We start from the raw sequence: 27,226 nt of genomic DNA on the forward strand, positions 1-27,226 counted from the left end.
CCTCCTCCTTATGCATTCATGCCACGAATGGGCAGATCGATCCCTAACCCGGGGATTCAATAGTAACCACATTAATCCACCACTGGGCACAGTCGGCAGGTCTACCAGACAGGCACTCAGTCAGCCACTCTGCTGCCTGGGATCAGTATTGGTTTACAGAGGGAGTCTGAGGGAGAGCGGTAGAGAGCTGGGGATGAATGAATGACTGCAAGGCTCCCTAAATGTCACTATGTTCACTCTGCCTGCCCTTTGCAAAGATGCCTGGTAGTGTGCACCAAATCAAACTACTGTATAAGGTAAAGTTCAGGGAATTGGTACATTGTGTGTTTTCTATATGAAAGACAACAGTTTCAGTCTTTTTCCTACAGTCAACTCTAGTTTCTTTTAAATATGACCACAATTGTTCCCTAACAGTTGGTTTTGTTCCTGAGCCTAACAAAACATTAACAACAGTGGTGTCAGGTCAGAAAACAGTTTCATTTTAGGAACTTTGTCTTATTCAATTTGGAGGACTTGGTATAGCATGGAAAGACAGAAAGGCAAAAACCTGGATAAATCAATACACTACTGTTAGCAAAAAAGAGGTGACCAAAGTGGAATTTAAAAATGAGAGCTTAAAATTAATTAAATTAAAAACATGAACATCATACCCTCAGTATGGCTAGATTAAAATAGAGTTGCCACTATATTCTGAAAAAATGTCACTCAACTGAAAATAAATAAATAAATAGGAATCTCTAATATCCATGCCTCAGTTTATTTAAATATGGAGGACATTACCAGTGCATGAAATCACCACTTAGTCAACAGCACAGGAATACATACAAACCTGCGGAGAGCATGGCAAATTAAGTACTAAATTAAGCAATAAATGAGCAATCACCAGTCACAGTAATGGTCTGATTAAAGCTATGTGGTCTTGCTTATGTTGGGAAAAACAAATGGAGCCCCTAAAACTAAGATCATCAACACAGGTGTGCTACTGGTAACCAGGATGTAACAAGCCCAGTCGCTGTCCATTTTAAAAAATCCCAGCAAAGCACATCCACTCTCAGATACATCGGCATCAAAACTATAAAACACTGTCTTGGATACATGCATAGACCTCACACTGATGGTCTGAGTGAATATTTAGTCAACTAAGAAGAGTTTTTGGAAACTAGAATTTTACTAAAAATGAAAAGGATGAGGTTGACTAAATGTAACCAAAACTAACACAGACCTTTAATCTGAGGACTAAGACTAAATCTAAAAGTAGCTGAACTAGTTATTGAACCATCAGAAAGTTCTTCAAAAGGTTCTAGGTCCCCTGGAAGAGTTACTACAGGGGAAGAATTGCACCATTTAAGTTACAAGGGATCCTACAAGAAATGTGCGCTTAGTTTTTCAGCCATTTGTACCTTAATTGTCCCAGACATGTTTTTCATCTACTCCTCCGCTTTAATCTATTCATGCAGCTTACTCTTTGCATTCCTTTTGTGTCTTTGTTTGTCTCTGCGCCTGGTTGTCTTCTTGAACTTACTAAGCGTTCTCACCTCTCTTCCCAATGAAAAGCAAATCTCCAGAATTCACTGAAAGAGGGACAGTTTTAGCAATCATGCCAGCGTGCAAGCTGCTGGCAGACTCCTTAATGAATCCATTACAGCCAACACTCATTTCCCTTACTGAATTCAAAGAAAACCCACTTTCCTGGAGAGCCCAGTCCTCCCTCTTCCTCAGTACTCACTGAGATCAAGTGTATCTTCTCTCCTTGGCCTGGTGGTAACACAATTGCCATAAACAAAAAAAGGTGTGGGGCTGATGCCCAAACCTGATGCAACCAGAGAAGACCTAGTAGTCAGAGGCTTGTTACGGGAAACATGATGTTATGATTACAACCATATGAGCTGAATGGGTGAAACAGGAGTGTCTTTTACCATTTTACTTTAGTTTAATTGAATTAGATAAGGAGATGTCTCTGATCACAGGCATTTACTACAGCATGAATTTGTGAATGAAGTTTGATCCAGTCATTTGTTTTTCTTGTTTGTAGTATTCCCACAGCTCTCCTTCTGTCTCTTTTTTTCTCCATCCGTCTTGAGTAGCATGCGGAGATTTTGTGAGCTTTTTTTGTTATTGATTTGAATTAAGGAGCTTTAAAACTCAGATAAATGGATTTTGATCCCAGCATAAATTTAACAGAACCACATGCTTTTGAATTGGGTTTGAAGACATGAGAAAAGCTGCTGTTCAGGATGGATTACACTTAAAGATCATCAGCTTTGATATGCATGAGTGGACTTCCGCTAAGAGTGCATGCAAGAGTATGATTTAGTTTGTGTGTGTGTAAGGATTTGTATTTGTGTGTGAATATCCAGCCTCTAGTGTCCTCCTAACAGCATGAAAGCTACTGTCTCTGCATCCTATGGCTTTTCAGGAAAACTAAAGTAACCCGGAGCATGCATGAGCACAGATACACACACATACACACCTCTGTCCGTAATCCCCCCTAGCGTTCAATACCGTTTTCCTTCCACTATCCACCTGCCTTCTCTTGTCTTTCCTCGGGGATCCTCACATTCTTAATTCATGTCATATGAAACATTTAGCAGCACGGCTCGGTGCAGTTTCCAGGCTTAATCGATGTGAGGAAGCAAACAAAGCACGATCCACGAATCACTTCCTTAACCGATTCAGCCTATTATATCCAAAGACAAAGCCACAGTCACGACAGCGCTACTAATATGGAATAAGTAGAACTCCCTTGAAGCTAAGTAGCAGCTTTGCAGGTGCTTGTTGAGACTAGAAATCAGCTTTCGTGCTTCTGATGCCCTCCAACCACTTTAAAATTGGAATGAGTAATAAGCCTGCTGTATTTCATATTTGCACTGTTTTTTTTTTAATCAGAAATAATAAGTAATAAACAAAGGCCGTGGACAGATTTTGATTGAGTTAATTTCTTATTTTTGGGCTTTGAAGAAGGGCTGATGAATACTGAATATTATTAAGTCACACTAGCGATATGGATACAGGGATGGCAGTCAGTCTTTGGTCGAGACTGAAACAGTTGAATGGATTGCTATGAAATTTGGTACAAACATTCATGGTCCCCTGAGGGTGAGACCTGATGACTTTGGTGATACCCTGAAAGTTTTTATTTATTTATATACTTATTTATATCTCAGTCTCTAGTAAATGGATGGAAACAAAATTTGATCCAGACGCTCATGGTTCTCAGATGATGAATCCTAATGATAGCGATCCAATGTGCTTAAATGTGACTACCATCAGGCTAGGCCAGGCCACGGCTAGTTGGTTAGCATGCTAACTTCAGTAGTTAGAAACAGAAACAAAAGAAGAGTTAATATCGCTGTTGTTTTCCGCCACTTGAGACATCACTTGGTGAGTTGATGCTGATGCTTTCTTCAAGATTTTGTCCAATACTTGGATTTACGATCAGATACATGCAAAATTAATCATAGTCTTATCAGCCTCCGCTGTAGTTAGTGTTCAGTGCTATGTTAACATTGTCATTTTGTGCATATGAGCATGCTGACATTAGCATTTAGCCTTATACAGCCTCACGTACAGCCTCACAGAGCCAACAGCATGTGAGTGATGTTTTAATGAAATTTCATGTCTAGTTTAGAAATACCAAATGAGACAAACTGCTCATGCCTTATAATCATGGACTCCATGATGACACTTCACAATAAAATGCCAGTTTTCAGCAATCAAAGACACAATTGTACTTGATTTGTTCTGGGTTGTTATTATGATTTGCATTTTGAGTGGTGACAGCAGTTATGGGGAAAGAGGTGGTGCTTTGTTATCAATTTTTAAATCTAAAATGATAAAAAAAAAAAAAAGCATGTACATTGTGGATGCAGTTGCAGGGTAAAAATGTATTTGTGATTACTCTATATTCCACTACAATGTGTATGCAGGTGGTGTTCCTCTGTTTGGCAATTTGATGACTGCTGCTATCTTAAATGGTCATATTTGGCTGATTCATGTGCATATAAAGTAAAGAAGAGCCACATTTGAGATAGAAAAGTGAGGGAATTTAGTTGATGCTGTCCCCCAGGATTCCTATCATAGCAGGTTGGTGTGATTGGTTCCAGCCCAGCGCTGCCTGGGCCCATTTAGATAATAAAATGGCCTGCAGTCTCGGGACTCATACATACAGATGCAAATACAGTGTATGCACACATGCACACACAAACAGACACATGCAGATAGGAGGCAGGACAATATTTTCACAGATACTGAAACACAGCCTGATGGGCACAAACCTACCTTATCTGAACTCTAAGGACAGATGAATTGATTGCAGTAGTGGAAGGAAAGCACTGGTAGCATCTAGTTTAATACTACTACATATGGTGTTTACCCTCTATTATTAAGGTCCCTATCAAGATCGCCAGACAATCAAGCCACCACTTCACTTTTATAATAGTTTGGTGTTTGAAAAGTTTAAAAATATCTGTTTTTTCCTCCCCCTCCAATAAGGAAGTATTCTCTGTAGGAGGGTGAAAAGCATCACTGAGGTCTCATGAATCATTTTTAATCTTGTTAGGAGGTGTATAGGATGACCTTTCTCAGTGCGTCTATGTTTACCTGCCAGCCGCTGGGCCTATTGTGCAGTTTATAGGACACGCAGCTCCTACACACTGTCAGTTGAGACTAAGGTCAGACTGAGTCATTTTCTAAAACACTGGGTGTGGGACTGGCATCATGCATGCACACATACCGTACAGCGGCATGAAGTCATGCTCACATACACCTAGCCGGTAAAGAAGCTGAGGATGGCCTGGGTTGCTGCACCATACCCCACTGACTTCCTGTCTGGAAGACCATGGGGTTTTGTGCACTACAGTCACATTAGGCCAAAAAATGGATGGAATGCATGGAAAGTATGTGAACGTTATTCTTCTTTCTTTATGCACATTGTTTAATACATCAAACCAAATTATGCTTGCCTTTTAAGGGGTCGAAACCTTCCAAGTACACTGCTATAGTAAATTATAACAAGATGAGGATTCACCACTCTGCCTATTCAAAGTAGAAGTCATCAGTAATGTTAATGTCCCTAGCTCTTTTCAAAATCTGTACTAGCGTCATTGGTCTGCCAGCCTTCGCTGTACTTTGTGTTTAGTGCTAATTAGCTCTAAATTAGCAAATGGAGTAAACAAGGTAGAGATTACAATGCATTAGCATTGGGGAGTTCATGTGCTTTTCAGTCAGAAACAACATGGCTGCTACAAAGAAGATGTGCTGTACTGCTCAAAGTTATTCAGTTCTTTTTCTGACTTGAAGGGGTGTTCATGTGAATTTTCCCAGTCGATAGCTAATTTTTCCGATCATTCCAACACCATATGAATGCACTTACATATAGCACCTTTAAGTACAGCCTCACAGCTACGCTAGCATCGGTGTAAACAATTAGTAAATGGTCCTTGGTATTATATAACAGTGTTTTAATGATGTAAAATACACTTTCATATTTTAATATAATATAAAATATAAAGTATTTTGTCATATACTAAACATGGTGTGCAGTCATTTTGAAGCTGGAGAAATTCAAAGCAGCACCAGAATTGGTCCAGGTTGACAATCCACAAAGAGAAGACCCTAAGGCTTGCAGGCAAATGCATGTAAATACCACTTGCTCAAATAAACACAAGTGTACATGCCCCAGCATAAAGTACAATGCACATCAATTTCATACACAATTATCTGACATTTTAGTGATGGCTACATTTACACGTTTGACATTTTGCTAAAAGCCTTAAATTTTGTCAGAAGGTGTTCTTGGTGTTAGTATGTTGTAATCAAACCACTTAGAGACAGCTTATGCTCCTGAAAATGTGAGTAATCACAGAAACATGGCATTCTTCAAAGACTAGATAGTCTTGTTGCAATTTGAAAATGGCTCATGAATGTTAGTGGACAATTTTAGGTAAATCGCCACATGTTTAGTTTTCATATAGTCATCCGGAGTTATAATCAAACCAGTCAACCTGGAATTTTCTGCACTATACTCCATCCATTTGGCACCAAAGAATCTCTTGTTACCCATCCTGATAGGCAGTTTGAAGCATCTGTGACAACAGTGCATGTGTATGGATGTTATGAAAGTTGTTTAAGGCAAGTTGTTTCTCTCTTTATCAAGCCACAGCAGGATTTTTTGAGTGGGTCTGCTGGAATACACTGCACACATTTCATTTAATCCTCCTAAGATGATACAGGTTTCTCCATCACACGAACACTTACAGAACAATATGCCTCCATACACTTTACAGATGTAATAAATCCCCTTACATCTACCTTAATTGTTCTTATTGTCTGCCTTAAACTAAGTGATATGCAATGTCTTAAGATCCATGTCTTAGGGAATTGCCTCTGACCCATGCAAAAGGTCCATACCCCACCTACACACTTGGGGTTGAGTCTGTAGTTGAGTCTTTGCACATCTCATATCATGAGATGTCAGCTCCAAATGCCTATTCACATCCTGAAATCCATTCTACTGAATGCACAATAAAGCAAGCTTTGATGCAATGTTTCTACAGAAGTTCAAATGTGAATCTTTGGCAATGGGAGGTATAATAGTCTTAGACAAGACAGCTTCGTGCGCTGCTACCGTGGGATGAACTGGGTCATGTCTTGGTTTGAACCAAAGCTTGTTTTATTGTGCATTCAGTAGAATCATTTTAAGAATGTGAATAGACATCTGTAGCTGACATCTCACATATGGGATGCTCAGAGGCTCAACCTTAAGTGTGTGGGTGGGGTATGGACCCTTTGCATAGGTCAGAGGCAGTTGACTAAGACATGGATCTTAAGGCATTGCAAATCAATTTGTCTAATTACAAGGCAGACATTAAGAACAATTAAGGTAGATGTAAGGGGATTTATTACATCTGTAAAGTGTATGGAGGCATATTGTTCTGTAAGTGTGTGTGTGATGGAGAAACCTGTATCATCTTAGGAGGATTAAATGAAATGCGTGCAGTGTATTCCAGCAGACCCACTCAAAAAATCCTGCTATGGCTTGATAAAGAGAGAAACAACTTGCCTTAAACAACTTTCATAACATCCATACACATGCACTGTTGTCACAGATGCTTCAAACTGCCTGCCAAGATGGGAACAAATGGATGGTATATGGTGCCTAAAATTCCAGGTTGACTGGTTTGATTTTAAGAAAGATTATTATATGAAAAATAAACATGTGGCAATTTAACTAAAATTGTCCACTAACATTCATAGAATGGCTTCTCAGAGCCATTTTCACATAGAAAAAAGATTACAGATTGATTCTTACATTTCTGAAGAATGCTGTTTGCATGTGTTTGCCAGCAAGCCTATGAGACTGTTTTTTTTAATCCCCCTATTTAACATTTATAAGAAGTATAAACATAACTGTAGCTCATAATAAGCTGCTTGCACAGACAACCTATGGGGCAATTTTCTACAGGAAAACAGTCTCAGTTTCTGAGAATTAAACTTTAGGCATGATTATTTAATGTTATTAAGAAATACATTTTTGAATAGGTTTCCAGGAACTGCTTTGCAGCATGCCCTGTTGACACAGACATTTATTTAGTGCTACAGGGAGCAGACAGAGGAGCTTAGAGCAGACACCAGCCTGATAGTTTTTGAAGGATGCAGCTGTCAATTGGTCTGGTTCAGGATTCAATACATCATACAGAGAGCAGCCATCTGTCCCACCTTGCTGTCAAATATAGATCTAGTCTACAACGAAATCAAACCCACAAAAATCCGCCAGCTACAGGTAGATGCTGGTAGCCGATGTGACACTTTCCATGACAAAAGAGACTCAGCGTTTATGCTGTTTTCGTCAGATGATTCATTAATCGAAAAAATTCAGGATTTGGCCTGGAAGCGAGGGAACGGAAGATGTGACAGATTCATCAAATAGAGCAGGAAACCAATATATCGGTCTAACCCTAATTAATACCAATATGTAAATCTAATTCATTTTCATGTTCTCTCAGACATCTGCAGTTCAATAAAACTGTCAGAGAAATCACAGACTGACTGTACATAATAAAGCTTTATAAATGGCTAAATCTACAATTAACTACATAATATTTCCTTCTTTTAGTACAGTCGCACACTGTATCATATATAATAGTGTGGAATCATTAGAGGAAAAACAAGAAAATGGAAACAGACATGTCTATCGTCTGTCATTTTACTAACTAGCAATTATCCATAACTGTCTGTAATTACAAAATGCTGAGGAAACATGATGGTACAGAAGCTCAACAGTGTGTGCACAAACACACTCACACACAAATAAAAGCCTCTCTCAAGCAGTTGTTGTCTTTAGAAGACGGTCATTTTCTTAATGGGGAGGCACTTAGGTCCTGGTAGTTAGAAATGTAGTTTTTCATCATCAATTACGATGTTGAAAAACTCCCCCTCTCTTTGTTTTTCATCCACACAAACACACATCTGCTTTAAAGGCTGTGCAAGCTGAGTTTCAGTGTTGATGAGTGAGGCAGCAAAGGGAGCCTGATGACCATACAAATATAGTTAAGGCACTTACTGGCTTCTGTCTCTTTACCTTCTTTGTCTGCTCTGCAAACACACTGAGTCTGCAGCATCAGATCTGATGAATGTGGTCTGAATCAAAAGTATACTGTGTGTGTGTGTGTGTGTGTGTGTGTGTGTGCTTTGAGTGGATTAACACAGAGCAGGTCAAAGCCCGCCCTCACATATCTTGTTTACCATGGTCTGAAAAGGATGTTTGGATGGGGCAGCAAAGGTCTGTGTGCAGGTGTGTGAGTGCATGTGTGTTTCTTTTCCTGCTAAGGAACCTTTCTGGAGAGCCATGAGGTACTGATGTGGAAGAATTATATGTGTCAGTATGAAGTATCATAAAATAAAGATGCAAGGGGTCAGAAACACACTGACACACACATATAGCTGCTCACACACAGAAACACACAGACACGTGCATACACGACAGCCTAGTCTAACCTACACAGAAACTGCCCACATGGAACGTCCTTCAACGAACAACCATATCTGAATTATATGGTAAGGTGATCTCATTATTTTTCAGCAAAAACATTGCTTAAGTCTTTAGTTTTTATAAAATCTCATCCACAAATTAAGATGCCAAGTTGCTCCTCAAGCCATGTATCAGCAGGTGGACAGCTGATAAGTAAGGGCAGGCCATTTCTGCGTTGATGTACATGTACTTCTGTAATTAATCAAACTCTGGTAAACTTGCCTTTCACCAATAGCGAACCATCTTGACCATGATGCCTTTTGAAAAAAAAAAACCAAAAAGCTAAAAACTACTACCTGTGTAAATGTAGCTAAAATAGGGTAGGTCATTCTGTCAGGCAGGAAATATCTGCCAGAACTCAGGCTGAATACTTCTAAAACCCTGCTGTAGTCTCATGTGTAATGCCAAGCTAACTGACTGACAACTATCTATTGGATAAAATGATGTACAATCCTTAGAATAAATGCCAGGGGAGAGTATGTAAACAGCAGAGTACAGCAAAAATAGAGAGAAGCAGGTGTGACCATTATGACTTACTAGCATTAGCATGTTCCCAACATGCTAGCGAGCAGTTAGCTTGCCTGCTACAATAGTTACTTTACTTTAAAAAAGTAAAGTATCTTTGAGACTATTACCCACATCACCAAGCCTCTAGCGCCGCCTGTGTTGTGAGGAGGTGGGTGTACCTCTTTTAGGATCTATTTGTCATGTATACATTGGTTGTGAAATTCATGTTAGTTGCACCAAAAGAATACCCAAGGATCAACTGGGCCAACAAGCTCTTTGTTCAACCAAACACAGTGTGCCAAAGTGCTGAGACTCCCCAGTCTCATTTTTAACAAAGCTGACAATTTCCAACAGCAAGTTCAGACTTTCCTTACCTGTAGGTGGCAGACATGAGCGTGTCCTCGTCTGCAGGTCTGACATGCTGATGCTGTTTCTTGTCTTGCCAATGGGAAGTGCAGGTTGGACCAAAACTGCCACAGTCACTTATGTATGTAGTACCTGGAGTGAAGGAGTAGCAGTATATGTAGAACATAAATTTGTTTATGTGCGCACATAGACAGACATGAGAAAGAGTAGAGATGAAAAAACAAGGAGATTTGATGCTAAATGACTGATAGCAGTTACAAACCAAAGACAATCAACCAATGAACAGACAAAAGGGGATATAGTGTAAAAGAAAGAGCATTAGCTGTATAGTACGTATGGAGGATGATGAAAATCAAATCACTGGACTTTTTCCACAACTGAGGTCTGATAACTGAGTTCTGGCAAGTGAAGGCATGAACATGAGCTCAAAATGAATTTATTTCACACCACACTGCAACTGATTAAAACTGTGGATTAAATGACTCGCTAAGTGGTGCTAGACTGGAATTTGGTGAAAATAGAAGTGTTACTTATTTACTTTTCTTGCACCTTTTTAACATTTAGAAAATAGACTGAGCCGCTTTCATTGCTTACCACAAAATTGTAAAAGTAGAGAACAGTAAAAGTGCCCGTGGATTCTCCTAACATACTTCAAGTCAATATATATAAAATGTAGGCAAAATCAACAGCCCATGGTGGTGCACTCCCTTCCTGATTTCTGGAACTTTGCATAATGTGCAGTTATGATAAGTTTAGAGTGGTGTTGTAATTAAATATAAGAATGTACAAAACTACAGTATGGAGCCCATTTGCAGCTGAATGCAATCAAATGGGTCAAAGATGCACAAATAAATCATAAATTAGGGTATGGATCTAATCTTTTCTGACCCCTCCACTGTTTATCGTGCTATATAATGGTTGGTTTGAATGTGCCTTCAGGTGATGGCACGAGTCTCACACTAACTGACAGCAGAATTCAGGATCATTAGTACCATGTGTGCACTGACACTGTTTAATTAGCTGATCGAGATAACATTGCATTCTAGGTTCCACAGCGTCATGTCAAGTTAATGTCTACAGTTGTGTGTGTTATATGTGACTGAATTTTACATATTCCATCAAGCCTGATGAAGACGCTAGAAATGGAAATGAGCAATCACTCAGAGATACGAGCACATCATTAACAGGCAAGTTTATGGTCTTATGGCGTTATTAAAGACTGATTTGCATTTTAGCTGAAATTTGTCTGTTCCCTTTGCCATTTTAGTTTGCGAGACTTCAAGAGGAAACACAATTAATTTAGACTGCGAGGCTTTTGGTAAATCAGCAGTGACTTTGTTTAAATGCATTCATTTTTGTGTTTTGATTCTAGGGAAAAGAATACCCCATTAATGTTTTCATTTATATGCAGTCATCCATATTACAGTAATTATCTGATTATGTCAAACACAATCTTCCCAACAGGCTAACCCACATCAATCATTTCCCAGCTGTCAGAAACTGCAGTCATATTGGTCCCATGGCAATTCTCCTGCCGCCATTTAGCTTTCTCATGTGAATCATGCTTGAAAATGGAACAGGATCCAAACAACAAGTGGAAGTAACTTCACCTCACTTTAACATTTGTGTGTGTGTGTGTGCGTGTGTGTGTGTGTGTAACTGCTCTGTCTTGCTCTGTCTAAAAGGCAGCTGGGGGCTGCAAGTTACCTATTTCTTAATGAGGCTTTTCAAAAAAAAAAAAAAAAAGACACCAAGTTTTCACAGTCTTTTTTTTTCCCTTATACTTGGCTACTTTTTAAAAATCAGAATAAAAACTCAATATCATCCCTAAAAACAAGTGAACAACAGTAATAGCACAACATCAAACAGAAGAGACTTGTACACAGTACTCTCAAATCCCAGTTACAATTTGTGCAGCATCTATAGAAACCTGTAAGTTTTCACTAATTAATTAATTAATGGAGTTCAACCTCTGGGAACCATGAATGTATGTAGCAAATGTCATGGCAATCCATCCAATAGTCATTGAGAAATTTTACTGAAAACCACATCAACAAAATAGTAGCACTACAAGAAAAGCCAGAAGATCCCCAAAGTCTGTATTCATTCATTCTCTGGGGTAAATGTCTGTACAAAGTTTCATGGCAAAGCCTCAAACAGCTGTTGAGATATTGTTTAGTGTGGAATGACTGACGAGCCAACACTGCCATCCATCAAAACACACCACTTTCATGGCTAAAAATTTAAATGGCCTTAGACTTAGTGAAGTGTGCACAATGACTTGTACTGGATTCAAAACACATATTTTTAACTTGGCCTTGATTTAGGATTTCAGCAGTGGTTTCATATCTAAAGGTCTTTACACATGGGGGGTGTGACAAACCGACTGAAACGGTACCACAGCCAGTTCTGGACAATTAACTAGGATGTCAATGGGACAGTCTGAGGTCCTGCTGGGGATGTGAGTGCCACATTTGAGGAGGCAGATGATCAACTAAGCAGAGGATTGACCCACAGTATATGTGATAGGTTGATGCCTTTCTTTGTGGTGAGAAAGCTCAGACAAACTGACCTTCAGAAAAAAAAGACTAATATTAGTAATATTTGTGTACTTTCACACATGAGAATCGTGTGAAAGTACTCATGAAAAGTCAACAGTTTGAACATATTGATGTGCAAATTTAACCGCACAGTAAAAAGTGTGAAAAGACCTTAAGACGTTTTAACACCTGTCGATCACTGTACGACCTGCACAACTCACACTCAGCATTTCTGATGCTGTTTTATCAACACACAATGTCAGCTGTCTAAAACACACAACATGACCATCACTCTTGTGTAGCTTTTTTTCTACAGTTAAAAAAAAAAGCAGACAAATAGTGCTTCCTCCTAAATGTCGATTATTCTGTCAGGAAGGCCCTGATTTGACGAGTCATTACACTTTTTTGTTTTAGCTGCCTCACAGTCCACACAAACTTTACAACCAGATCTTATCTAAAAATGACCAAACCACAAACAGCCAACAAAAGAGATAACCAAGTTATGACCAAGATGCCAACTTTATACCATAGAGTTTTTATCAGCTGTGTCTGTCTCCACTGGCTCACAGTCGTACTGAACACCCAAATTTGAGTTGACTGACAAAATTCTTAGTCAGGTACAGCCCTAGCAATGAGCATAGAAAAATGCTAACTGAACAAATGAATATGAGATACATACTTTCAGACTAGAGGTCTGTCTTTTCAGCTGTGGGGCAGAGGGTGGAGTTGGTTGGATGTTTTCTGCTCTCCAATCCAGTTGTTAAGCAGAGTTTTTCTAATGCTCCGGGCTCTTTGCCTCAGCAGCCGGGCACTCTGCGCCGGCTTTGTCTTCAGGCCTCTGCTTACAGCAAAGCTCAACCTCCTGTAGCCTCCTCTGCTGCTCCTTTTTCAGATCACTCACAGCAGATATGGGCCTCATGATGGGCTCCTCCTCCACTGTCATCACCTTCTTCCACCGGAGCTTCTCCTCCTGCAGCTGTGCCTGTTTTTGTCTTTCCAGGGCCATTTGCTCATTTGCCTGCCCTTTCTCCTCCTCTTTCAGTTTGGCCTCCAGCGTCCTCCTCTCCTCCTCAACTCTTTCTTTCTTCCTTCTGAGTCTTGCAGTTTCTTGCAGAGTCTTGCAGAGTTTCCTTTTCCTCCTTTTCTCCCTTGCTGCACTCAAGCTCTTGCAGAGCAACTCTTGTTCTTCGCTCCATCTCCACTTCCCTCAGCTCTAGAAACATCGCTTTCCTGAGCTCTTTCCTTCTGTCATCGGGGCTCAGTTTCAAAGTTTCCATTTCAGCCCGGAGTTGACATGAGAATCTTGACATTGTGTTCCTTTTTGTGCTTGCACAGGTCGGTCTTCTTTGAGTCTGGCTCTTGTTAAGGTGGTACTTTGGTAAAGTAATGCCACCAGATGAGAACTTATGAACAAGAGGAATGGTGGAATTATTAAAAAATTCTATAAATTCCATAATGCATCACAGATGCATCTCAGTGTAGAATTCCAATAAGGAAATTTGTAAAATGCTTCAGCCAGTGTAAAAGAGCTTTAAAAAATGATTTAGCATTGCAGTTCAATTAAGTTGAGGGACTTGTGCGAGACAAATAAAAGCACCAGATGTTGAAATATCCTGACTTTCAGTTAAGCTCCAAAAACACTGGATCCCACATTTCCCATTAAATAATCCCCCACACCTCTAGTATTATGTACCTTAATTACACCTTTGAAATTCGACTAAAAGGAATAATGTATATCACTGCTAATTATGTGTATGGACATTACATCCCCAGTGTGGTCCAGGGGGATGTGGGGATTAACTGTTAATAAAACCAAATAACCAAACAATAACCAAAGGGGAGAAAAAAGGACACCCTCCCGAACAGGAGTAAGACAAAAAGTGGCTCCACAGCTCGAGCTCTCACCCTGGTTCCCTCGACAAAAAGTCAATGGGATTTTTTCATTGTGTGTTGGATTATTGCAGAAAATAAACTCTGTGACCAACAAAAGTTTGTGAAACAGTGTTCAAGTATCTGCATCTAAGTCCAGTTTTCTTTGATTCAACCCTTCTTGGATAACCATGACCTGGATGACTGAGAATCTTTACAGACAACTTCCATCGCCTGTAATGATGGCGTTGACGTTGTATGGCCAACCCCAGAGTTCTGCTGCATTGTCACCCTGGTTACACAAGAAATGGTGGCCAGCTGGAACCTCAATAAATATAACTAGTCGAGGCTACCTGTTAGATCCCAGCTGCTCTCTTTACTGTCTAGCTAGCTACTCTGCCAGTGTCAGCTGGCCGTTAGCCAAGTGGTAGCACTATCAGCTCCAGCATGAGCTTCTAAAATGTGAGGTTATTCATAAAGTCCCACTGGGCACTTTTTAGAATTGTGGTTCTCAACTCAAATAGCAGGCTGAGCTGTAGTGACAGTGCCAGGCATGCAGAGAGAGGAAAGCAAAATGTATTTTGGCCAAAATTACCCATTAACGTCAGAATGCATCAGTGGACAGCAGAGGTACAAGCTGCCACAGCTGGAAAAGATACAGAAAGCATGGACTGGTAGTAGAAATTGCAATCATTGAAAGTAATCTTAAGTATTGAAAACTGGCAAAATGCTCATTTAATGCCATCTTTATTTATATCATACTTTATTGTTTTTTCCCTGCAGATCAACAAGCTTTAATCTGATTTTTTTTTCTTTGGGGATGAGCAAAGTTATATCTTGTGTTATTGAATTTTAACTTATAATTAACTTTTAGAAAACAAGCACTAGAATAAACTAATATACTGTTTTTACACATGAATTTTAAAGTGCACAAGTTAAACTTTCCAAACAAGACTCAAATATTTGCTATAAAAGCTGAAAGTCTCTATAATCAAAGCTATTTTTCATCTGTTATTTAGATAGAAAGAAACCATGGGTTCCTTCTTTTCATGCTGCTGCAATATCCTCCATCCTTTCCTGCGAAACTGTCACTGTGTCCACATGCATAATGATTAGTTTCAACCATGCATGAAACTACATTGAGGGGGATTGGGACAGTGGTCACGCTTGTCAGCGGTAGACAAAGGATGGGTCCCATTAAAGAGATGAGCTTTTGCAGGCACACACATACACACATGCACATGCTCACTAAGTCAAGTAGTTACACAAATACTATACATTATCAAAAAAAAAGGAGATACAAGTCTGTGATCCAGGAAACCAGTCAGGAAATTTTAAGTTTCTGTCACTTGACTTGGCCCTTCGAGGACTAAAGGGTCAGGGTAACCTTGGACAAAATCCTTTAAATCAATCATTTTTGTGTGGAAATGTGCTTTGAGGTGGAAGGCGAAAGGAAAAGCTGTGGTAGTCAAGACCCATACCCATCTGTTGATTTAATTGGAGCTTTAGAGCCCTTATGTTGGCGTCGAAGGCCTTGCACTAAACAGACTGCCACAAGGGAAGTACAAGGAAAATGCAAATTTTTTAAAGCTTTTTGTGAGGTTGTGTGAGTTCAAGTGCAGAAATCAATACTTTCTGGATTAGGTTTTGTATTGTATTTATCAAATTAGAATGCCAATGTACTTAAAGATCACATTTTAAATTAAATAAACCTTTTAATATGACAAGGTTATAGATTAAAAAAAAAATTCACTTCATCTAGTCATTCAATGGGATAATATGCATTTTCACCTTGATGCAGGAAAGACCTTTTTAATAGCATACATTTTAATAGGCCTTAGTAAGAAAATAAAAGAAAAGCTATATAATTATTAGAAATTATTATGGCTTATTAATTAGGAATAGTTTGGCATTTGGGGAAATATGCTTATTCACTTTCTACATGAGAAAATCATTACTGTAACCATGGAGATACAGCTGGGAGTTAGATTTAGCAGGCAGGCATGGGGCTCAATCTGTCTACAGTTCAAATATAGGTTAAAACCACAACTGTAATGCAAAACATTACAGTTGTGGCATTTCACTATTCTGCTTGTGTGTGGATAAAACGACTGAGTAATAACTTGTTAATTTGTGATTTAAGTATTTAAGTATTAGAATTAAGTATTTTCAAAGTCTCCATACTTAATGCACAGACACAAGAGTGGTATCAATCTTTTCATCTAATTATTTCCAAAAAGTCAAACATTCCTTAAACGATGGTTAAATCTTATTTAGGTAAGCTAGCTCTAGGGTCGCGGTATGCATGTTGGCTCAATGCAGTAGCTTACTGGCTAATGTAACTGATCTAACAGCTAATGTCACTGAGCCATGATGTCCTTCAGTCACAATGTCTGCTTGACACCCATAATATGCTCTTTATATGACCATTACAAGTGAACCTACAGAATAGACTTCAAAAGTAAGGTGCAGTTAAGACCACATGCTGTGACATATTTCTTCACTGGAACAGTTAGCCTCTATTGTATGATAATATTTACTAGGGGTATAAACTCAAGTCTTTTAAAGATATTTTTAATAACTAGTACAACTATTAGAATTATTATTTCTCCAAAACGTCAAAACTTAAATAATTATGCAGACAATTTTTATTTATTCAAAAATATGTACAGGTACTAATAGGCTTACTCACTATCACAAATATAACCCTTTTTGATGGGAGGCATTTTGACTTGTCACAGTAAGAAATTCACAGGAGTAACTAGTAACATCACTGATGGCTCTTCTCCAATGTGTCATGGCAGTGAGCCAGCATGTTCAGTGCCAAACTGGACCAACTAAAAGGAACAGAGCTGTCATTTATGTTATTAATTATACCTGTGTTTTCCATGCTGTAAGAAGCCAGAGTGCCCACCATGAATAGAGCCTGTTATCACCCTTAAATAAATCTATCTGAAATTAGTATAATCATATCATGTAAGATTATTAATCCAGTTTCTTTCGCTAAAGCTGCAGGCATGCCCAAAGGCCACAGCACTTAACACTGGTACAAATACAATGGCACAATCAAATCTTAGGCACAATTTTCGACTTAACAGTGCAGTAGTTCATACTGCTTCCAGTAAACCAACTCCCACAACAGATCCTCTCAGCTTTCTGTCCCCCGCCTACTCACGACTGTTATACATCGCCAAACCCACTATACACACTGTGTAACACTGACTGCAATGGAAGCATCACAGCCTCAATTCAGTGTTGAGTTACTGTGAAAAAGTATAGCTTAGCTGTAGCATTGTGGTTTCTTGCCGTGAATATGGATCAAAACACATGGCTCTAGGTATGTGCTGTGGTTTTCTGTGATAAAAACAATTTGAATTTCTTTGTCAACATACATTGTTATGCAGCGGTTCTTCTGCTTTTTGTTGCAGGTTGTGCCTGAGTAATTAATTTGCTAGTGCCCACACTCACTCTCACAAAATGACAGTCTATTAGATGACTGCAGGCTTGCTTAAGTGATCGTAGGCAGGATGACAAAGTGAAACTGTACCTATTCTTTTGCTTTTGTGCACTTTATGGTTAATGTGAATCAGATCAATTTGTGAGAGCAAAACAACAACCATTCGAGAGGCCCTGTAATATAGACGAAGAGTATTTAATGATTGAATGGGTAATATGAAAGAATACACACTAAAAGCCACAGGTGCCAGGTAACTCTCATAGCGAGTGGGCGTGAGGGTAAATTGTGTAATGTTTTCTGATCTAATAAACATCCTACCTGCTGTATGATTCCCAAGGGTGTGTTTTGTTCCCACATACCCCCTCCTCCTACAAGCCTAATTCTCATTTACATTAGAAAACATATCTTGTAAATTAATGAGCAGAAGGTTACAATTAAAGACGTTATGCAGCATCTGTCCCTTAAGCTCCTAAGGCAGAAATGATTGGAAGTTGGGCCAGTGCAGCGCGTGTTTTCTAACAGACTCTCTCTCATTTTAAGTTATAAGTTAAATGGCAGCTGGTGAATTGCAGTGGAAATCTGTTGTTTTTTTTTTGATAAGGAAAGCAACTGGCTAAGTTATTTTTACAAGCAGGTTGGGGTAAGAGTTCACCAAAAGAAGTAGGATACCAAAATTCAGTGTGTATTTGAGTGAGTGAGTTTGTGTAAAAGCAAGTGAGCAGGAGATCAGCTGAGTGGGAGCATTGTAGACTGAGATGACATGAGTGTGAGCCGAGAGAGAGACAGTGAAAGTTGATAAATCAATAAAGCTAAAAATGAGACCTTTCCACCTCCTCTTGTGTACTATTAGAATGAAGATAAATCAGTTCAGTAATACATTAAGGCTACAGTAGCCAACAAAGTGAGTAAGGAACTTAGTTACTGGCCTATTAAATCTGTATAGTATATACGTCTGGGGCTTGTTTTGAGTTGTGTACTTAGTTCGTCAAATCCCAAAAGAGGACAGAAAGTTTTGTTTATGTGTTCTTATGGGAGCACGGCAGTAAATGTTATTACTGAATTTGATTGGTCCAGTATGTTTGTAGGCGTACACTACGTCATTTCAATTCCAGTTGTACCACATGCTGTTAACCAGTTGGTAGTTTTACACAGATGTTGCTTCAAGCTTACTACTTATCTGCATATTAATTAGTCTCAGTTGTGATCCAATCTGTGTTGCCAACTCTTGCTAGACTTGCTGACTTTTAAGACCCCTGTTCAGCAACTGTTTCCAAAATAGTGCCTGGCAACTTCTTTTGGCAGCTCTTGAAAACTTTCTCTGTTGAGGAGAGTTGCCAGTATTTTTCAGTGAATGTGCTCTAATGTGACTATGGCTTTCCAGACTCACTGTGTTCAGTAAATGTTGGAGAGAGGCGACACACTCAGTCGACCAATCAACAGCCAGAGATGTGAATGCCCTGTGAATGTTCATACCTAACAACAAATCACTGATCGGTTGTTCAGGGAATTCCAACTTGACTATTTTAATTTCCTCTTTATTCACAACAGTCTCCACTGGAGACCCATTGGTACCATCTGAGGTCTGCTATCCTGCACAGACAGCTGGTGTTGAAGGCATCCAGACGTCTTTCTAGATTTGAGCAAAGCGTCCAAGTCTCAGCAGCATACAGGAGGAAGGCTCTGCTGTCTATCAGTCCATACATGGCTGAGACTTGCTAAGGTGGTACCAACATGACCAATCTTAGATCTTAGAGTGGAGTGCACAGTCCCAATGCTTGAATTTTCTGCTCCCAGCTGGCTCACTGCGAGCACCATCCAGAGGCAAAAAGGGGAGCCAAGCATGTATGTCTCCTCCTGTCAGCACATGGCCTCCTGCTGGCTCATTCAACCCCAGGCTGAGCTATAGGGGCTCTCTCACTGACCAGCAGTGGGCCATAGAGGCTTGGAGTTCAGGCACACTGGTGTGTGAACATGCCACTGTCTCAGCTATAGGTCAAATAGCTCGAAGCCAAAACCCACCTCCCAGGCTGTACCCAAACTGGGGTGTGGTTGTGTGACAGGCCAGAAACACTCCATTTAACTTGCTGAGAAAACCACATGCTGAAGCCTCAATCGGATGGCAAAAAAGATGGATTCTGAACCAGATCGACTTGATTTTTAAACACACTCTCTCCAAGACTGCTACATGGAAAATAGTATGCAGTATGTCTGAAGAAGGTGCTGCAGTCTTACTGGGCTGAGAACTCTCGTGCTTCAGTGCCCAAAATAGCTGGACTTAAGTGAGGACGCCTGAGTCAGGTGAGGCCTGCACAGAATGACCTACCTTCCTCTGGTCAGCGTTACAGTCTGATCTTTACCAGGACCCAAAAGAAGAGAGACAACTAACATTAGCTAGCCCCCCTACTTTCTATAATACAATATAGCTTAAATTGGTAATTGTACATAAATAGCCATATGTGGGCTTGTTGAAAAGGGGGAAAATAAAATCCTGTATCAACATGCGTAGGCTATAAAATGACACCACAGCCAGTGACAGAGCATCTCCTTGTAAATTCAACTCCCAAATAGATTAGTCAGCCTCTGCCAATGGCACATCCAGAGAGTTGCAGTGTAATAGTATATATTTCTTCACAAAAAGTGAGGAGATTTTCAAATTTCAGTTTAAAACATTGCTTTTATTTAACAGCATTGGCCCAGCTCCTCACTCAGACTTTGTATTGAAAATACACAGATGAAAACTGACTCAGGCAAGTGTTAGAGTGCTGGTTATCTCTCACAGAAAGTCCCAACTCAAACAGGCATGACCGTTCCCCCCCAGTATCTCCCTAAAAAAACCCACCACAAACCCAACCTGCAACAAAATGCATTTTTCACAGTTTCAAAATCTGAATATTTCCCTACGAGTGTGGTTTAAAACTCAATTGATGGCCTTTTTTGCTGTTGACAGCTTGCCTGGTTTAATGCAAATTCCCAGAGTTCTCTCTCCATGTAAGTTGTATGATGCAGTAACACCTATAGCCTGTCACCAAGAGTGGGAAAAAATGACTCACTATTCTTTTATCGCCCTTACTTATGTATTTCTGTTCAGGATCACAGCTGGGACTGGAGCCAAACAGAGTATGCACCGGACAGAAGGCAGGGAAAGACCCTGGATAGCAGAGCTTGAACTGGGCCAATACAGTGATTGTACTTACCCACCTGTATACTACATTTCACAGCATAAAAGTGGACCGAACCATGGCTGAAACACCCATATTGGACTTGTTACTGAAATATTCAACTCTTAAACACAATTTTAACAGACTTAATGTACTAAAATATACGTTCCGTAAAGAAAATGTCGTTTTTTATGGCCTAGGGCTTTCTGAATCAGGAAGTTTCATCAGGTGCAATGGGAGCAGACTTCTAACTGTGGGGCATAGAACAGAAACCTTTGATGAGGCAGCAGAGATCCTACACAGCAAAATCAAAAGTGTTAGATTTTCAGTGTTACAGTTGAAAGTAAAAATATAGAGTCATTTCAACTCTTGTTAAAGTCTAATTCAACTACAAGATAGTTATTCCTCAGACAGTGTCAGTGTTGATAGAGAGAGTTAAATGACTGCTGCTAACACTAGGTAGCCAGTGTTATTGCCAGAGGTCCAACGTGTCTATTTTTTTCCAGCATGGAGGCGGGAGACCAGCCAGCTATTGTCTTTATTTTTGACTGGACGTGACGAGACAACACTCCAAATGTGACCAGGAGCATTGATGTGTGGACATCTAATCTTAAATTACCTTCCCAGTACTATTTATTTTAGCTGGTGGTTTATGTTAAATATCTATTTATGCTAAATATCTATCTATAATATATATTACGTCGCGTTAGCTAATCAACTCGCCATGTACTGCCCATACAGTCTATGGTACTGCCTAGTTAATTGAAAAGAATATTCCCCGGTATCACATGTGCTGCTAAGTGAATTAATGGATCTAGTAACATTTTGCTCATGGGGAAAATAACAGTTAGCAGTCCACTGGTGCTGGTGGTTTTAACTCTGTGTAGTGTGGACCAATATAGACACTTTCAAAGTGTTGAATTGAACTCAACAGGTGTTGAATTAACACTGCTGATTTTGCTGTGTATGTTCTTAAAGCCAATGGCAGCTCTGAGAATAAAAAAACTTGCTCAAATAGCGTGCCATTTGTCTAGATTGTTAATATTCTTATTATTTTTCCACTTATTGCTTTCAATCTTTTTACTCTCCTTTTGTCTTTGTTTTTCATCATATGCATTGTGTAAGATTATCTTTGCAAAAGCATATTTTAACCACACTTAGCATGTGATTTTTACCCTCACCCTGCCCACACTCTGTGTGACATTGTCCACTGACAGAGGAGAGCTTTTACTATGCAAACACATTCGTCACATTTGACAGCCCGTGCAGTTTTGTAAACAGTTGTCTTTTCCTGTCTCTTTTTGTCCTGTCCCCTCTATCATGCTGATTGACTATTTTACCTCTGACAAATACATTTTTCCTCGTCTCCCTCCATTGTGAATCTTCAGGCGTTTTGTGATATTGCACAACAATTCCAGGTTTTCTCTCTCACTTGATATTTTTTCCATTGTCCCTCCATTCTGCAACAAACTTTTTCTTTTGCTAAGCTGGTATGAATGTGAACAATACTGACAGCAGGTAATCCTAGAAATAAATTCTACCTCTGCCCTGCTCTTTGTCTGCATGCACAGTATATGACATTTGGAGTGACGCATTCTCTAAAGGATGTGGGGTTTCTTGCAGAAAATTGGTGATGCACTAGAGATTTTGCCAGATATTGTTATAAAACATTTAGTATCCTAGTTCATTAAGTTTTAGAGCATCCTTGGGACAAAAGGTAATGGCACTAAAAAGCGGCAGTATTTGCTGTGCTCAGTCTTTTACATAACTGTCTCTGAAAAGAAAAAAAATGAAGGTGCACTACACGGGGGTTAAAAAAAAAGCAGCTGCATTTACACAGAGGCTTTTCATTTTCTAGCACCATCCTGATAATGACTTTAGCTAGTGTGATTTTTAAAGATAAAATTTCAGCTGCATCTAAAGGAGAAGCTTCTGATACACTCTTATGCTGCTCTGATGTCTATTGGACTATTTATTTTATAGAGAAAACATATTACTGCTGTTTTGGTACGCTAATTCTTGAAATGTGATTGCACTGTTAACCTTCTTGTTAGATTTGCATGTTAATTGCTGCTTGGTATCTAAATTATTTCTGTTTTGTTTGCACTGATTTTCTTATCTTGATTTCTCTTTGAATTTTTGAAGCAGCAGCATCCAGTTTAACTTAAATTAGATCAAACTGTTTTAGTTTGGCTGTTTGATGCAGGACATTACAAATATGTCATAAAAAAGCCTCCATATAAATAAAGAGGAAACTTTATATTTATGTAATAAACCGAACAATTAAAATGACAGAAAAAGAAAACTTTATTTCAAGGAAGACATATTCTTTTTTACATACAACAACAATAGGAAAATATTGACAATACAAATAGTAAAGCAATAGTAACCAATAAATTGAATAAATTAAAATAATGTATTTGAATGTAATGGTGTGGAGTATAAACAGAATTTTTCCAACACTAGATCACAGATACTGAGTTTGTTGTGGTTTGAAATTTTCTCTACTCCACCATTTCAATCATGAGATGCTTAATTCAATTTAGTATGCATGGTACACATTTGTGTGTGTTTTTATGTCAGCATTCTGTCTACATTTGTGTGTGTGTGTGTGTGTGTGTGTGTGAGTGTTGTAGTAGTTTAGGGACACTGCTTATTATTCCTCTGCAGCACAGGATTAACTACCTTTTAGAACTTTGTATAACTTTTTAATGGCCATAAAGGGTTAAAGTTGATGACATGAGCACTTTGTCGAACATCTTTATTCAAATCCCCTCTTTGCTTTTAATTGGCTACCTGTAGATACTTTTTTGTTTAATCAAACTTGCTGATACGACATTAAACTTTGCCAAATGGCAGTTAAATGTGGTATATGGGCCCTGATGGGGGTGTTAAATAGGATACATTGAAAACCTGCTGTGAAGAGATGTCCTCTGAGAGGAGTTAGTTTTGTTGGTTTGTTGTCCCACGAACTTGTGTCTCATGCTGCAGTTTGGATCTTTGTTGTTGTTTCATTGCCTCTGCTAGGAAATAGGAACCTAAAATATGATTAATTTCCTCGCTAACTTCCTTGAAAGTCACGTTGAAAAGAGGCCTTCATAAACTCTGGTAATGAAATGGTCCAGCTTATCATTCAGTATCAATCAAACAGCATGACATGCATAATGAACACGGTCCATTTGCTGAGTCACAATGTAAAAGTATTCCCAGACCTTATTCTACAAAAATCAATTCAAATCAGTGCTGCTCTATTTACTAACCTGCATTAATTTACTGTTTACACCAGACAGCTGTTCTGACGAACAGTATGAAATTGAACACCACTGCAAAAACTCATCATGTACATTTCAACATTTAAAATGTACTGTGGTCATTTTATTCATTAACCTGCATTAATAATAAATTTTAGGAATAAATAATATATCGGCCCATTCCTCTGTAACACAGATTTGAGTTTAATTGTGATTTTTCTTGTGCTGTTGTATCATTTATAAACTATCAAATGACTCATTAGAGTTCACTGGCTTCACTGATTGGTGTATTTTGTAGATACATTCATCTTTTATACAGTAGATATTGATCGCTATAATGAAGTGCTTTAAAACTACATGTACACATGCAGCAGCCTGGGAGCACACAGGCATTTTCAAGTCTTTCTTTTTCATGACCCAGTGTCATGAAGAGCAGCTCTTCTCTGGGAACAAACTGTCCATTTAGCAGCACGAACAGTGAGATGAAGCTTCTGCACAGTTTAATGCTTTCTGATTACAGATTGATTGACCTGTAGAACAGATACCTGCAGTCATCAGTGGAACATGGGTGACTTAATGACACAAACCTCAGCTTTATTTTTCTACTTTTTGCCATCACAGTTATTTTAGAATCACAGGCAGTGCATTTAAAGTGGTGTTATATAGAAAATATTTCCATATTAATTACCTATAAACTAAAGCAGCATTTTGATTTAAAAATGTCAAAATTACTGTGAAATATTTGCTTATTGAATAGTCAATAAATAGTTTAAGAACTAATTTAAACACACAGTCATCATTTAAAAGGAACCCTAGAGGGTTTTGTAATGTTATAGATGTATAAAGGTGAATTCCACCAATTTACACGTCAAAGACTATTTACAGGTTTAACAGGATTACTGCTTAGAAGTCGAACAAAGCCTTTATTGCATTGCCGATTTAATTGCATTGAATGTAATGCAGGCACTAGGTTTTGATAAGGAGAAAGAATGTGTGGAATAAAAATGGTAATATCTGGTTTTGCTGCATTGATTTTGATCTTTCTTTCTTTCTTTCTTTTTTTAACTATTCATTGTGTGCCCAACCTTACAACAGTTGTAGATATTCCACAGAGATTTTATGTTTTTGTTTGTTTTTTTTCTTGTTTTTGCCTGTTGGGAGAGATAGCTATGCCATTGTCAATGGGAGAAGAACAAGGCAGACTTAAAAGAACTTATTTTGTCTTGTACAGTTTTTAGTAGTAAAATGTTTTTCACTGTGAGTAAATCATCTTTCAATGAGGACTGAGAGGTTCACATTTGTCCTCCAATGATTAGAGTGACCAAGAACTCTTTCATCATACATATGAGCATATGAGTGTTATATTAAGATTAAGCATCCCACTAAAACATCATTAATACACCATACAGTGTACTGTACATGGTCTCCACTGTATGTGATGAGGTGTAGACCCACTAGTTCCACTACAGTGCTGAGTTTCCATTAGTAGTAGAAACATGCTCCCACAGTCCAGAACCAAAGGATCAAACACTGGACATCAGTCTCATCACATCACTGTCACACTTGTGCACAGCATAGTAACTCACACACACACATACACACACAGCCCTCTGTGCTCACTTCCCCTCTCTTGACTGAATGCTTAGTCTAGCTGTCTCCATGGGGACTGTCTCCTAGCTACACACACACACATACACGCGCAGATACGATCACACTCACATACACACTGACGACCGCGCACACACTTGTCCCATCCCATTTCTCTCCTGGCTGATCAAAAGCAAAGCACTGTCAATCATACACACGCCCCTCCAATCTGGACTTTGTCCTTGGTTAGAGAAAGCAGTCATCCTCTTATTTCTTTTTTGGTTCCCTCCATCCTTTCTCTCATTCTCCCTCCTGTCTGTCTCAGCCTTCCCCCAGCCCTCTCATATCAAAGCCAGTGAGGACAGCTTTCGGGCTGTGGATCTAAACAGCGGGCAGCCGTCATGGCGGGAGGTGAATTAATCCACCCTGGCATTTTAAACCCCCAGGCCCTTCCAAACAGTTACATCTGCGCGGCCCCCCCGTATCCTCACCAGTTAATGCACGCCAGGCACTGATGTGAACAATGACACAGTTAAAGTAATCTGTCATCGCTCGACAATTAATGATAGATGGTGACAATTTCCCCTTGCACGCTGGCGGCTTTTGGAAGGTAACTACTGATTGTTTATGATTTAAAGGGAGATCAGAACTGTCACTGAGAGAGAGAGAGATTATTTTACAACTCTGTATGCTGTTAACTTCTCTGTTGCCTTTGCTTTTTGACTATGATATTGGTGGATATTCCAAAACATTTCCTGATGTATCTAGCTCATCCATTTACTGGTTAAGGTTCAGTAAATGTTGCCTGATTAAAATAAGAAATGACACAAAAGAGCATTTTAGGAGTGACAGGAGTTCATCTTCTCTATGATATGTCAGAAAACAATGAAAAATACCTTTTAAAAATTCTACAGAGCTTAAGGTGATGTATTCAGATCATGTGTTTTATCCTAACCAACAGTGCATGCCTCAAAGATAAAGACATCTAGCCTTGCTCTGTAAAAGGTAATGAAATCCACCCACCAGCACCACTGAAGCTCACTAATAAGCATATTATATGTCAGTTGGTTAGTCATTTGGTTCATCAGTACAAAAACTGAGGTGAAAAACCAATTTATACACTCATTTAAAACATAAATTGACCAAACAGTTAACACAGGAGCACAAGATTACAACATAAAATGTATTTTACATTTAAAAAGTCAGCTGCAGACAGTTCACACAGTCATTGTAATCAGGCCAGTTTGCTGCATCTACACTGACACGCTGACTGAAAAACCTCTCAGCAGGTTTACTACATTTGAGTTGGAGGAGCTGGTGTTGCCTGCCAATCAGGGTGCTTTATTCTGACTGCCTGAGAGGCCTCAGCTTCAAATTGAATTTAACTGAATCAGTTTTATTTGTAACAAAACCATACTTTTTGCCAAACCCCATTAGGGCCATTGTTATTCTGAAGCAGAACA

The 27,226-nt window shown here is 39.1% G+C and overlaps 1 protein-coding gene across 1 annotated transcript in view; it reads right to left on the reverse strand.

The window, feature by feature from the left end:
- tafa5a (TAFA chemokine like family member 5a) overlaps positions 1-27,226 on the reverse strand; it is a 201,642-nt gene that overhangs the window by 150,689 nt on the left and 23,727 nt on the right. The window contains exon 2 of the transcript XR_007814997.1: positions 9,910-10,033. The gene's annotated coding sequence lies outside the window, so the exon portion shown is untranslated. The remainder of the gene's footprint in view (positions 1-9,909; positions 10,034-27,226) is intronic.

Source organism: Lates calcarifer, linkage group LG18 (genome assembly GCF_001640805.2).
Source record: "Lates calcarifer isolate ASB-BC8 linkage group LG18, TLL_Latcal_v3, whole genome shotgun sequence".
Classification (NCBI taxonomy): domain Eukaryota; kingdom Metazoa; phylum Chordata; class Actinopteri; family Centropomidae; genus Lates; species Lates calcarifer.